At 32.8% G+C, this 15,093-nt stretch overlaps 1 long non-coding RNA gene across 9 annotated transcripts; it reads right to left on the bottom strand.

Annotated features, from left to right (window-relative positions):
* Positions 1-5,051: 5,051 nt before the first annotated feature.
* Positions 5,052-13,537, bottom strand: LOC125497061 (uncharacterized). Of its 9 annotated transcripts, XR_008969143.1 has the most exons (10): positions 13,434-13,462; positions 13,097-13,220; positions 12,468-12,593; positions 12,154-12,265; positions 10,704-10,828; positions 9,230-9,283; positions 8,468-8,600; positions 5,953-6,114; positions 5,763-5,864; positions 5,052-5,305 (listed from the first exon to the last, which is right to left on the bottom strand). It is a non-coding gene; the product is annotated as an uncharacterized LOC125497061 (long non-coding RNA). The 9 variants fall into 9 exon arrangements; XR_008969142.1 differs by lacking the exon at positions 5,763-5,864 and having other exon boundaries at positions 5,941-6,114; positions 13,462-13,537; XR_008969146.1 differs by lacking the exon at positions 5,763-5,864 and having other exon boundaries at positions 5,941-6,114; positions 13,097-13,211; positions 13,462-13,486.
* Between the last annotated feature and the right edge of the window lie 1,556 nt (positions 13,538-15,093).

The raw sequence follows: 15,093 nt of genomic DNA, 5'->3' as shown, positions 1-15,093 counted from the left end.
TAAATGGTGAAATATCTATTTAGCATGTATTCCAAACAGACGCTGAGTACACACGTTGTATTAGTTGCATCAGGAAAACCAATGTATATCAGGACACACGTTGTACACACGTTGTATTAGTTACTTTCCTCCTAATGTATCCCTCATTTTCTTCGAAAAAAATATTCATACAATCCCAAATACAATATTATCACAATAATGGTAACTTACATAATTTTTCAAAAAAAAAAATATTACTATTATAAAGAAACAAAGTCAAACATTTGTAGTTCTACTCTTTATTTCTCTCTTGTTATCCTTATCGTCCCATTTCCCGCCAACCTTTCTAGATTTCTATCTCTAACTTCATTCTCACTTATTTCTCTCTTGTTATCATTATCGTCCCATTTCCCGCCAACCTTCCCTGATTTCTATCTCTTGTTATCCTTATCGTCCCATTTCCCGCCAAACATTTGTCGTTCTACTCTTTATTTCTCTCATCCTTTATCTCTCCTTCTCACTTACTTTTCCTCTCCCACTCATATTCATATATCTTAGAATTGTAAGTAACTCTTACTAATACTTGATACGGGAACCATAATTTTTTTAAAAAGACCTTTTTTTATATTGTTTTCATAGTAGATTAGAATTTAATTTATTTGTTTCCATTAAAGACCGAATTTGAAAAAAAAAATCATGTTATGTTAGACATCAAAAAAAGATAAAGTCAAGTCATATTCCGCCCGTCTACTACTTTATTAATTAATATGTTATTGATTTGAATCTATTTTACTCATCAATATCTCATATAAGTATATAATTCGGATATTCATGCAAACAAGGTTGTCAAAATCGCGATTTGAATCGTAAAATTGTATGATTTTACGATTCAATTTTCGCCAAAAGATTTAAATCGCACACAGAATCGTTTTTTGAAAAAATCGCATGTAGAATCGTTAAAATCGGTTAGAATCGCTAAAATCGCGATTTAAAACCGATTTTAACGATTCTCTTTTTAGCCCAATTCTTGTAGCTGGGGATTTAAACATTGGGCCAGGCCCATGTTCTCTCAGCCTCATCAAACACGCACGAGGCCTCTGCTCAGTAAACACACCCAATTCCTCTCACTGAAAATAAACACGCTGCGTCGCTGCCAATTCTCTCTTTCTCCTTCGGTTCTTCAGGTCTTGTGTTCTTCAGATCTTCACTCTTCAGATTCAGCTACCACTCGTCCACTCCAGGTAATTATTTTCGAATTTTTGCTGCGTATTATCTCTTTCTTTCGATCTCATCAATAGTTGTTTTATATTTTTAATTGATAATTTAGTTTTCCATTTTTTTTCGGTAATTTTTGAATAATTTAGTACTGAATTAATCAATTAACTTCCTTCTATTGAATCATTTGTAGAAACATGTCAAGCTCTAATTTAAAGGCTAATGTGGAGAAGTCTAATAGAAAAAAAAAAAACAAACTTAATGACGAGAAGAGGAAGAAGAACATTTTCAGTTTCAAAGAGGAAGGGGTACTATGGATTCTTTTGTGGGTACTATGGAACATTTTCATTTACGTCTCATATTGATACCATTACGCATAAAATTGAATTTTTAGTATTGTTCATTGAAAAAATAGGTAAACAGTTTACATATTTTATCATAGAATCTTATTCCCGCAAAATTCGTAGAATCTTGCGATTTTACGATCCGATTCTGACAGGCCCTTCTGATTTAAAGTAGAATCGCGATTTTGACAACCTTGCATGCAAATACTGTTTTCTTTGAGTTGTTTTTCCAATTTTATTAATTGTTGTATTTTAGTAATAAATTATATTTTAGCTATTAAGATACAGGGTCAAACAACTCCTCTCCAAACTTGACTATTTCTTTCTCTCTTTCTATTCTTATTTTTTCACCCTCATTATGCAACCTCTGCGCCTTTTATCTCAACCACTCCCTTTTCCTTCCATCTTCCTCTTTGTCATCCACTCCCCTTCTAGCTCCCTCCTCCGCCTTTTATATCATTGAGTCCATATAATTATACTAAGGCTATGTTCTTTTGGAATGAATTGAGCTGGATTGAACTTAATTTATCTTAAGTGAATTGAATTGTATTGAACTGAATTGAATTGTACTGAACTGAATTGTAATTGGAATGAATTGATTGTATTGAACTGAATTTAAATTCTAAGAGGAAACTAACTCAATTTTTCTGAACAACTAAAATTTCCTGAACTAAATTTTTATTAATCAGTCCAAAAGAATAGAGCTTAAGATGAAAGAGGATATATGTAGTAAGACTAATTCTCTCCTATATGGCTACCATCTTCACATTAAAAAGTCTGCTCCAACTTGGTCCCTTCCATCCTCTCGCTTTCTCCTCCCCTGCCCTTCAAGCTCCCTCCTCCCCTTTGCCTTTTTTCATTCATAAGTAAATTGTAAGATTTCAGCGTGACCATATAATTAGAAAACGATGCAAGAGAGTATGTAGCAAGCCTAATTCCCCTCCTACATAACCTCTTCACATTTAAAAGTACCCTCTTATTTGAACGCTCATCATTTTGTTTTCTCTTTACCTCACCTTCTATATTTCCCTCCTCCCCATTTTCCTTTTTTGTACTCATAAGCTAAGTTGCCGGAACTATGTGGTATGATTCAGCAACTACTCCGATCGAATTATTTGGCCCGACTCGTTATCAATTGGATCAGGGATTTTGTAAGATCTTCCATCCTACTCAATTACAGAAGCTAACATGTTAATGATCTTAATTAATTAGTTCAATCTTATGGTCCGATCCTATTATATAATATACATTATTATTATTTTCTCCTATTAGATTCCGAATACATATTTACTTTAAAAAATTTAGAATATTTGCAATGGAAAAAAAGTCTCTTAATGTGTTTAAACTTTTGGTATGAGTTTTTTTTTTACTATATTGTAACATAAGCAACACTTTTTTTACTTCAAGTATATTATCTTGAGACCATTTATAAATATAGAGGTTTCAATATCACAAATTTTGTATGTGATGCCACTACGCTAAAACAGATACATTGTACATACTTTTGAAAAAACCATTTTATAATAAATTAGTGAAAAATAATCTCACGTTCAGAATTATACAAGAATCTAAGTAGTTTATTTCTTCACATAACAATAAGCACAGACAAATGAACCTATTACAAGATTGAAAGAACTTGTAAAACTCAATCTAATTTTGCAAGTTATAAGTGGAAAGGGGGAAACAACATTTGAATCAATGAATAACGTGTAATTTGTAGTTTGTTATCATTAAGTAGTTTGTTTAGCGTGTAATTTTAATAGGCGGTACATATAGAAGGTGTATTAAGTGCATTAGGCAAATCAATGAATAACGATGTGTAAACACGGTTTATTTTCTAATAACTTTCATTTGCAAAAGAAAATACATAAATAAGTTTATTTCAAGTGCAATTCTAATAGTTAAATTAACAACTTTGATTAAAAACTTATTGATAACTTGGAGCTTTTGCGCGTATCTTTGGAGTGTTTTAAAAGCGAAGCTACAATTTATTCCTGCAAGATATAGAGTATGCTCCATTTTCAGCACCCTGTTTCTCGAATTTGATGCTAAGAGTGGGTAGTTGTACATAGAAACAAGGATGTGAGCATGATGTTTTAACCGCTCGCTAGCACGCGACACCCCAAAATAGCGTACTTGTGATGTTCGAATTACGTTGGTTTCAATTAGCAAGATGATTGTAAAGTAATTATTCCAAATCAATTGGTACTTGCACTTGCTGTTTTGAGTGCATGGGGTAAAACACAAAAGCAAGGTGTAAATCCACAATTTATTGGTGGTTGTTTGAAGTGCAATTCAAAGATTAAATGTAACAATTATAGAGAGTTCTCTAAACTGTAACTTATTGCTTAGTTGTAATTATTTCACATGTCTTTGAAGTATTTTTGAAATGGAGCTTCAACCTACTCACAAATGGATATATAAGCTTTCATTGCATGACCCTATTTCTAACATCGAGGGGAAAAAAATAAAAATATCACTCATAAGTTGAGTATATAATAAGATTTTAAATTATAGAGTTATCTAAACTGGAACTTATTGCTTAGTTTTAATTATTTCAACATGTCTCTGAAGAGCTTTTGAAATGGAGCTTCAACCTAATCACAAAATAGATATATAAGCTTCCATTGCATGACCCTATTTCTGACATCAAGGGAAAAAAAATATATCACTCATAAGTTGAGTATGTAGTAAGATTTTAACGAACCTATTTAATTAGACTATAATGAAAGAGAAAGTATTTATATAGTACGACTTACACCACACCTAAGATGCAGCATGTCCATCAAAACTCATATCAAATAGCGTTATGTCGTCAAGAGAACTAAGGAACGGAAATATCACTCTCATCACAAGACGTTCATGTTTAGCAAGAATCTAGATAATTGAAAAATATAATAACGTTCCATGCTTAATTTTAAATTGACTACCTTTCAAATTTTGTTGAAATAAGTTCTATAAAAAGGGTCAGATCTAAATTCTATCTAACAACACATCATTTCCATGTGAATTTTTATCATGCAAAATATATGAACTTGCCATACAAGTGCGAGTAACAAAAGACATTTACAAGATGAATATAATGGGTAATTTATTGGTAAATAGATCTATAAAATACCTTTGTGTAATCTATTTCTTCTTGCAATGTGTAGGTGTTGATTTATTGTTAAAAGTAACATGTTATAATAAAATAATATGAACCGATAATCATATAACATTAGGCTAGACGAATTTATGTAGCTTTACAAGAAGTATTTGCTATGAACATGCAAGTAGTGCGTGTTCATTTGATAGGCCCCTAATTCGTAAAACCTTGAGCTATTTAGGGAAAACATTAACAAATAGTTATCTCAATTGAGAAATTACATGGGTCATATAATGATTCAGACTTTTATCTCTTACATTTTAAGAGGATCATATATATTATTTTAATTATACAACTACAACAAATCACTCTTAAAGTTTGATAACGTAATGATATGGACATTTAGCTCATTTTTTGAAAGAGCAAGGAAATAAACGAATTTTTCATATACATGGAATTAGATTTCAATCTTATTAGACTACGTCGTGTTAATCAAAATTTAGGAGTAGAATAACAAGACACCTATTATCTCATCAAGAAAAAAAGACGATGATAAACTACATGGATTTCAGCTCCAATATTAACTTATACACTAAGATGATAAAATTTTGATATTTATGTGTCATACATGATTCAATTCTTTCGGTCTTCAGCAAAGCATCTTAACTACCTTTAATTGAACCTGAGAATAAGATTGACGATAAAGAATTAATTACTTTTTTTAAAATGACAGGAAATGAGACCATATTGTGAAATCCCTTTTACATTAAGATTAACCCAAAACAAAGGACATAATAAATGAAAAGATGCGCCACTACAATACAATGAAAATTTTAAGAACCACAAGTTGTAGTTTTTAAGCATACTAAAAAGATGTCTAATACTTCACTAAGATATATCTATTGATTGTTATGCCAAACTGAGCACCCAATTACCAAGTAATGCTCGTCTTCAATTTTCATCTCCTTGAAATTTTCGTATTTCCATACAGATTTTTATAGTCTTTCCCTCCTACCTATTTGTGGAATGATAATCTTGCTAAAAGCCAGTATAAGGCTATATAAAAAGTGAGATTCGTATATCTCATGAGGGCAAACAGTTGAAAAGTAGAATATCTGACAACAATGACCATTCCCTACCCTTAAGCACAATGGCACCCTTCACATTGGCATCAAATTCATATACTGTAAACGTTTGTGGCAGTCAACTATTCTGATCACCGGTTCTAGCATACAATTGAACTACAAGATCATTTAGCAGATGTAAGATAGCGTAAAGCTGTCAGAATAAGCTAGCTAAATAAGAAAGAAAAATGACATGGTCTCTCACTGCGATGCATTGCCTTGAAGAAAAACGGTATGGTTGTATTTGTTAAGCTTCTTATTCCGATCCATCTCCTCCCAGACACAATGACTTTCTCCATAAGAAGTGCTCCAATAACAACAGAGGATCACGTTGGATCGCAACTTGCTATCCAACCAAATTGAATACCTGCCATGTGACAAATGCTCAGTTATTGGCACTCAAAAACTACCAAGTATATCTATGGCTTATCAAGTGTCATCCTACATCTAGTAGGATTTCCATGGGATATCTCATAATAGCTGAGAGTCATAATGTTCATAAGAAGCTTAAAATATAATTACACCGATCAGGTCAGTAAAAGGAAAAAAAGGCCTGAAATTCTTAAAGTTTGTTGTTATCTCCACAAGACCCCAAAATCATTGTTGTGGCAACCCCCAAAGACAAGTGTATCACAAGCACATGTTGACCTGTGCTTTGAAGGAATCAGGAATGTCATTAATTATATTATTATGGAAATACAAGAATATGACAATCACTTTTTCAACATTAGACTCCAATATTTTGCTCCTACATTTCAGATTCCTTACCCAGAAACACCCTATACAATGCTCACCTAGTCACTAAGATTTCAAAAACAATTAAAACATCTGGCTTAGTTAACTATGTACTTAGCAAGTGGCAGATTCAAATACGGGTGATTGTTGTGCAAGCTAAAGCCCTTCAATTTGTCGAACAATAATACTTAGAAAAGGATGGAGAAAAGGATAAAAAGATCAATAATAGTCAAGTTTAACATGTCAAAATATCAGAGTACTATATGAAAGATAAAGAATATGCCAATAGCTAGATAGCATCATATAACATCCTTCTGTTTTTAAAGAGATCAACGGGAAGATACAAGCAGATAAACAAGAAAGATACTTAAAATCACAAAATTTTGGGGGATTTTTTGAATAAAATAGTTACTACAGCTTAATGCAACATTATTTTCTAGATTAAGAAAAAAATCCCAAGACAGATCTAGTAATAAACAGATATGACCTTCGTCATACTTTTCATAATTTTCATCATATGTGGTAAAATATACTTTTAGGGACTTATCTTTCATAATTTTCATCATATGCAGATTCACCTTTGACCCTTCATCATTTGGGGACCGATGATGGTAGAGAAATAAGATTTCGGGAGTTTAGATTTTTTTTAAAAAAAATACCTACTTAATTCAAAAATATAAAAGAAAATACAAAATTCAAGAGGATTATTAGCTGCAAATTGAACTCCAAAATTAGCTCATTGTATTGACCACTAAAATATCAATGTAAACTCAAAATATGCCCATGAAAAATGAAGCTAGTTTCATGGGAAAATGCTTCCCTCTTCATAAATTGTTCTTAGCGCAATCAGTACTCTACTATTTAACTAATTACCTTAAGTCTGTATCATAGGTAAGATTATAAAATTTGACTAAAAAATCTTTGCATTATTGATTAGAATCTGCTATTTTTTGGGAAGATTTTGCAGCTAGTTAAGTGACTATGATTATATTGAACTATATACTACTGTCAAAAGTACTATACAATGCATCTGGACCTCGATGTTCAAGATAAAAATGACTTTGCTTAAACCATATTATACATTCCTAAACCGAGTGAAATATAAATCATATGCGATTAATAGTTAATACAGACCAACATAACATGGTCAAAAGTTACCTCAACCCAGTCCCCAGCCCCCATCCCCCGAAGAAATAAAAAAAAAAGCAGTAAGCCAAATAGCAAACAATTAACATTATATCAAAACAATGCTCCTTTTAGTCTATCCCTAAAATAGAGGACATATTTGTATTTCAAGTCATTCTAAAATAATTAGCCATTTATTAGGAGAGTTGTTTCACTTGGTTTATAAGTAGAGAAATGAATATAAAGTAATGAGTTTACCTAGACTTTAAAATCTTATGCAACCCTTCTGCTCAATCTCATTTGTCGAGGCCTCTAATTTTGTTAGCCAAGATTAGAGTTTGTTCTTGAAGAGAATAGAGATATTCATGAATTCCTCTAAGAAAATAGCCATAATACGCCTCAACAGTCAAGAGCCTTACTCTAATTTGTACTTTCTATCTCCTGTTTTTTTAATTTATACAATTAGCTTTGTTTAGTCGGCTTAATTTTACTTTTTTAAAGGTAAACGTTTATAGTAGGAAAGTGAATAATTTTTTAAAAAAAAGTATCAACCTAGCTCAACGGAATCTAACTTCCCCCAGTGTTAATCTCCAAACAATGAAAAATTAAAAATGAGTCCCCAAATGAAGAAAAGTATACTCAAATATGTACTTCACTCTACTTCACATAAACTCCAGCAAACAAAATGTGGCAAATAAGTTCCATGTAGTTGACACATTTATCTCTACTCAACCATACTCAACTTTAAGATACATTCACAATCACAGCTAACATCTACATACATCTACATGACGGTGGATACTCAAAGTCAAAACACCATGATAAACAGAAAGCAAAACCTCCATAATGCACATTCTTACCTTGCTGAAGGGAAAAGTCTATGACACAACAGCTTTGGAATTTTCCCTCTCCTCATGTCCATATAAGGAAGATTTTTCACCAGGACGACCTTCCACTGACAAATGAATCCCATTCTGTCCGGTATATGGCCTTCTGGAGAAATATTTAAAGTCTTTTATCCATAAACATCGCGAAGCAAACATTTTTTCCTAGACAAACGACTGATCTGAAATGAAAATTAATATTCAAACTGCGCATATATTTCTAACACCAATATATCTAAAAAAAATTCTTCTTTGTCCCTCTATTTTGTAAGTAGACAATAAACCATTATTTCTAACACCAAGCAAAATCTCTTTGCATATATATACATAACAATAAACCTATTTAGATTCATACTCAAACGAAAGACTTATCTCCTAATATCCAAGGACCACAAGCAATACAACATGTCCAACAGTGATATCCATTGCATTTTCCAAACACATAGAAGGCACTACATTTTTATTTTGTGAAAAGCCAGAGCAGGTGACTCTAAGAGAGCACAATCATGCATACTGGAACAGAGCAAAAATAAGCAGTAAAAAAAAGTTGGAACAGGTGACTCTAAGAGAGCGCAATCATGCATACTGGAACACGGTAAAATAAGCAATAAAAAAGGAGGATTAAACCACAAGACAACATCAAAGAGCAACCACATTTCCAAACCAAACACGGTTGAGCAAGCATGGCTAAAACAAACATCTAAGTAACTACAGAAGGAGAGCCAAGGAAAAGCTTACCAGGTGTTGCCTTGTAAACTGATTAAATCTGGTTGATGAGAGTCAAGGATATTCCTACAGGAAAGGCAAGAGATAGTCAGTTTTGCAAACCATAGAATTTACAAGTATCAAATAGATGTACATAGTTAACAACCAAGGGGGAAAAGTGCAACCTAATATTCCATTCAATTCAGCAAAAAAGCGAACAAACACAATTATCGAGGCTCCTAAGCATGAACTACAAAGGTTACAAGGCATGCCAAACAAATTTAAGTTAAGTCTAGATCTACCACAACATAAATAACATGTTAGAGAATGTCATTTTCATTTAGACTTTAATCCATCATTAGTATTAGCCTCCTTAAACAAAGTCTCACAGGCTATAAGCATGGATTTACAGGCAGAAGGCTTGTTTTTAAGAACCAGGTTTCACGCGACGTGTGCACCATACCAAACATAACCAATGGTACTGTTTGTAAGATGCTACTCTGCATGGAATGCAAGGCCATGGTTACTGTATCACTGAACACTGAATTAGAGGGCATATCTACCATTTTCAAGGCAAAGCATGATTCAAGCTTGGAATTGAAAGACAAAACAGCAAGCATTTCCAAGAATTTGCTGAACAAAGTGAAGCTGAAAATCTAGAGCAAGCTACATTCTATAGCATTTTTTGTTGTAATCTTCCCTTTTGAATGGCAGTCCATATGTGTCAAGTTAGTTTTTTTTATAAATGTTTGTTTGTAGTAGTCTTTGTAAGTTTCTTTAGAGATTAATTCATGTCAAGCTCAAATTGTCTCTATGATTGAAGGTATTAACAAACTAACTGAACCATCAACTATTTTGAAATCAACAACAAAAGGGGGTGAAGCAAAAAAACCTACCAGCTTCAGCAACCCACACTCAGAGGCACACCTTATTTGGGAGGGGCAGTATATATACAAATGGTTTATATGGAAGGCAAACTAAAACCCTAAGATCGAAAGGGTATACTGAGGTAGAGACTTAATTATTCCGAATTTAAAATACATTTTTTCTGTACCGCTAACTTTTTTTTTGATGATGAGTGGGCTTCAAAACCGGGATGGACATGTCCCTCATTAGGTGGAGCAGTGAATGTCCTTTATTGATTTATTTACAATTAGGATACTCATCATAACACCTTCCTACTCTCTGAAACCAACGTGTCTTAGGCATCAATGGCCGCATCTGAAACTGCTAACCTTATTGATTTCTTCATAACCAGCATAATCATGTATAATTACGGATATTCCTGAAATAATCAAGGCTGGGGAAAAAGTATATGACTGAAGGATAAGAAGTATATGACTAATATGCTATAATAATCAAAGCTCCAATGTATTTTGAACCTTAGCGATTTCAGTGCATAGACATGAGTACGCAAAAACAGAGCCACAAGACAAAGACATGACACATGAGTAAAATAGAGTACAATGGATTGAAGAAAAAGAAAAGAATAAGAAGCAATTCTTACCTTGCCAACAAAAAGCTAAGGTGACTTAGATCTGTAAATATCCATAAGACCATTCGACAAGTGCTTCCTCGACAGTCTACAATCATCATCCTTGGCCCGACGAAACCCTAAATACTCCTTCCTTCCTTCAATATTAGGTAAATAATTATGAACATAGGAAAAAAATCAGATATATATACCCAAAAATCAGTAGAGAAAGAAAGAAGAGATTTTAGTCTTATAGGCTATACGAAATTAAAGTTGAAAGTAGGTAGACAGAGAAGAAAGTTTGAAATTGTTAAGGAGAAGGGAAAACAATGTAAATTAAGTGTGAAGATCTTTATAAGACACTCTAGAATGGCTTATTATGGAATGAAGAGAAAGGTAATCAAATCATTAGTTACATAAACTTTTAATCAAAGACATAGCATTAGGTGCATCGACAATGCTCACTTTTCTCAAAATTCCAAAGTAGTGCAGTCATACTTGGGCTTACAATCCAGAGTATCTATGAGAAATCAGCATATCTATGAGAAATCATCATTGAATTTAACTGCCTTCCAGAGTCAGTCCTCCAAAATGTGTAGACTGGTCACTACATCACTTAGCAAAAAGGAAGACAGAAATCTATTGAGATTTGAGAAAGAAACTTTAATTATGATAACTATAGATGAACTTTACACACCTGGTGTAATCATCTACCAAATTGATTGTCACATTGGGCTTCCAATAAGAAATCCATACAATTGTATTTTCCTTAGGTATATATCGTTTCAAAGAAATCCATATTCCATTAAAATATGTTTTTGACCCAAACAAACGAGCATAAGTATCCGCAAAAGGAAATATATCAATATTTTATAGGGAGTATCAGAAAAGCACTCTTCCAAAGGAAAGGGAGGAATATAACTAAGTAGCCAAAGTATTTGTTGTCCCCATAATGTAATTATGAGTGTTAAATACTTAAAAACATAAGTGCAACACATCACAAATTCACAACTATAAGTCAACACCCAATCATGCACATCAAATAAGCCAGCACCTTGTAAAAAAAAAAAACTGTTAACCACACACCAAGACATAGGGAGGAAGAAGGATATTCCAAATGATATTCCATTCTTCCTCATAAGAGACATCATATAAAATTACCCACAAGAGCATTATCTGCACATAGCGGGAAAGATAACTTCCCACCATCCATCTTTCTTCAACATGACACACATCACAATATTTTTGTTAATATATTTGGTCTAAAAATCTGCAACCTACCAAAAGTATTGATTCAACTTAGGTACTCTAGGAATACAGTATATCATAAAAATAAAAATAAAGCAAACAAACAGCAAACTTCCAGATAATACCAGAAACGGAAATGATTTCTATTCTGGCACTTTTAGAATTACAAAGAACTAAATCTTAGGAGACCTGGAACAACATTGAAATATGAATATAATGAAGTTAGCCTGCTTACTTTGAGCACGTGTTGAACCACAATCTGACTCGTGCATTTTGAATTCATCCCGAATTCTTTTCAGCTCAAGGTTTAAATTTCCCTCAGCAAACATGTTGTCTGGATGGATATACTGCATAGAGAACAATGGTTTCAGATCATTATGGCACAAAAACGTTTATTTACAGAATAAAATGCTTACCAGCCACTTCAACTGCAAACTTGAAACCCCCTCTCCCCCATAAAACCCATAAAAATTAAACCAAAAGTAAGCCTTAAAACAGTAAAAAAACATTCAATAAAATTAAATCTGATTAAACAAGTAATCAAATGACCTTTCTAGGAAGCTTGAGTTTCACAGAACTTGTAGTAATTGAGTGAAGCTGATCTTCACCTTCAAACCCCATTTCAGCAAAACTCGATCGGTTAAATTTGTCTCTCCTCTAATTCGCATTTCCTTCCTAAAACCCAGAAAAAAAACAACGAAAATTGAGAACAAAGAAAAACATAAATACTGATGTAGAAAAAGGAGGTTGTAGTTTTTAAAAAAATAACGAAAATCATAATCAATAAATTAAAACAGATGCAAATACTACTACAAAACTTTAGATCTAACTTGCTCCACAAGCACTCAAATTTCACGAGATCTAACACACACAAAATGAAGAAAAAGGAAATGGAAAGAAATTAAGACTTGCTTACGCTGTGTTGCATGTTGTTATAGAAGACGACCTAACAATTCACACAATAGAACTAAATTGTGCGAATCGAACTGAATTGTGCAACAAAAGCCACATAAATTCCAAAATTCACAAAAGTATGAACCAGAATTTGCAGAATCACCAAAATCGAAAACCCATAAAGTTCATTGAATGAATTAGCCATTGACGGCATCTTTGTGTGAATAAATAGAAAGACATGTGTTCAATTTTAATGCGGTATGAAGAATTACTCGTAAACATACCTTTCAATTTTTGCGAAATTCGAGTTCCAAATCTCGTCGAAAGAGCTCGATTATCCCGTAAAGGCAATTTGATGCGAAGTGCCGATGAAATTGAATTGTGTTCTTGAGAGAAAAGCTGAAATTCCTAAAACAAACCCTAAAATCTGAATGATGAATGAAGAGAGAAGCTGAAATTCCTAAAACAAACCCTAAAATTTGATTAAAGACTTTTAAAAGAAAAAAATACAAAAATCGAAAAGGAAAATCAAGAATCCAAACTGAAAATATGACAAAACAAAGAAAAAAATCCAAAGAAAAACACGATATACACTTAGATTGAAAAAGAAGCGAGAATCACCTATAATTTTTTAATTAGTAGAAATAACCTTTAATGGCGCTCCATAACTCCATCGCAATGGCAAAAAAAACAGAGAAAGAGGATAGAGAGACAACAAAAGAGAGAGAGAGAGAGAGAGAGAGAGATCAGGAGAGGCGTGAAGAAGAAACGTGAAGAAGAGGAGAGAAAGGAAGGAATGTGCGGTTGAGATGGAAGGAAAGATCGAGGGCTAAGATTTGCCAAGGCTTAGGAATAGTGTTTTTCATGCTTTTGTGACTCAGAACACTATTCAAATGAATAGTGCTCAACTTCCAACTTTTTAAGGGTGTAAGAAATAAATGGATTTTGAATGGATCAAACAATCTATCCAATTTTTGCATATAGGTAACTCTTATCTATTTCAAATAAGAAACTAGTGTTTAGGCCCGGGCGATGTCCCGGATTTTTTCTTTGCTATAATTTATTAATACTTAAATAAGTATTCTCATACTCATTTAAAAAGTTATCTTATTCGTTATATGTATTTCAAACGTTTTCCATTCATATGTCATCATTAATTTTGATTACAAAATCAATAATGGAATGGTTAAGTAATGGTTGGACTTCTTACTTTCATACTTAAGGTTGTGGGTTCGAATCTCTAAGTAAACAGTTCTTCTTCTATTTTTACTATATGAGAAAGACGTGGATAGAATGTTATTGGATGAGGGAGGGTGACACATGGCACATATACGTTCTTAGAAACGCCTTTTAGTATATTAGTATAGAATTTATAATCGTAGAGCACACATCCCATGTAAGATTAGGGGGAGATAAGAGCAACTCCAATGGATCATTTAAGGTCCTAGCTTGCAAATATTAGAAAGTTGGAGCTAGTTGCTTGCTTGTTGGAGTGAAAATCATGTTGTTGCTTGGGAAAGCCAAGTAGCTCCACAAAGCTACTTGCTTTGTTCTACTTTTTCCCCCACTTTTCACTTTCCACTTTTCTTTGTTGTAACTTTTCATTGGGACCTACAAAAACTATAAGTGGTTGTAGCTTTCTATTGGAAGGTTGTAGCTTGAAAATGTTGTAGTTTGAAAATCTGATGTGGCACACAAAACTACAAGTGGTTGTAGTTTGCCATTGTAGTTGCTCTAAGACATCCCATGTAACTAGTTCCTTTATCCTTGCACAATTTCACATGGGTACTTATGGAAGGCCTAATGGATCCAAGTCCAAACATTGGAACTACGATTCCAAAAACCACCAAAATGAACAAATCATTTGGTTATGTATAAACTCTTCCAAAATTTCTCATACATAATATATCTTCAATTAAGACATAAAATATGGCATTTTGTACACGGTACCTTAACCATTATAATTGCTATAAAAAACTAAAAAACCTGTCATATCCGAGTTTAGATGATCTTCTAATATTAATTTCAAATTTGTACTTTTTTATTACTCCCAGATTTAATAATGTACTTTTCATATCTTTATTGGTATCTAGTTAACTCCTTCACCGGTTAAAATTCCCTCTTATCTAAAGTTTAAAATTAAGATTTTGGAAAGTTTGTTAGATCAATCTCTTCTATAGTACCTTTTTTGCGAAAATCAGCCTTTTCTTGGCAACTTAACACAAAACAAATTACAACAAACAACTTTACTCTATTTTCCGATCCGGTACTAACTGATTAG

This window comes from Beta vulgaris, chromosome 4 (genome assembly GCF_026745355.1).
Source record: "Beta vulgaris subsp. vulgaris cultivar EL10 chromosome 4, EL10.2, whole genome shotgun sequence".
NCBI lineage: Eukaryota > Viridiplantae > Streptophyta > Magnoliopsida > Caryophyllales > Amaranthaceae > Beta > Beta vulgaris.
The sequence above is the reverse complement of the archived record's forward strand: the minus strand, read 5'-3'. Positions and strand labels throughout refer to the sequence as shown.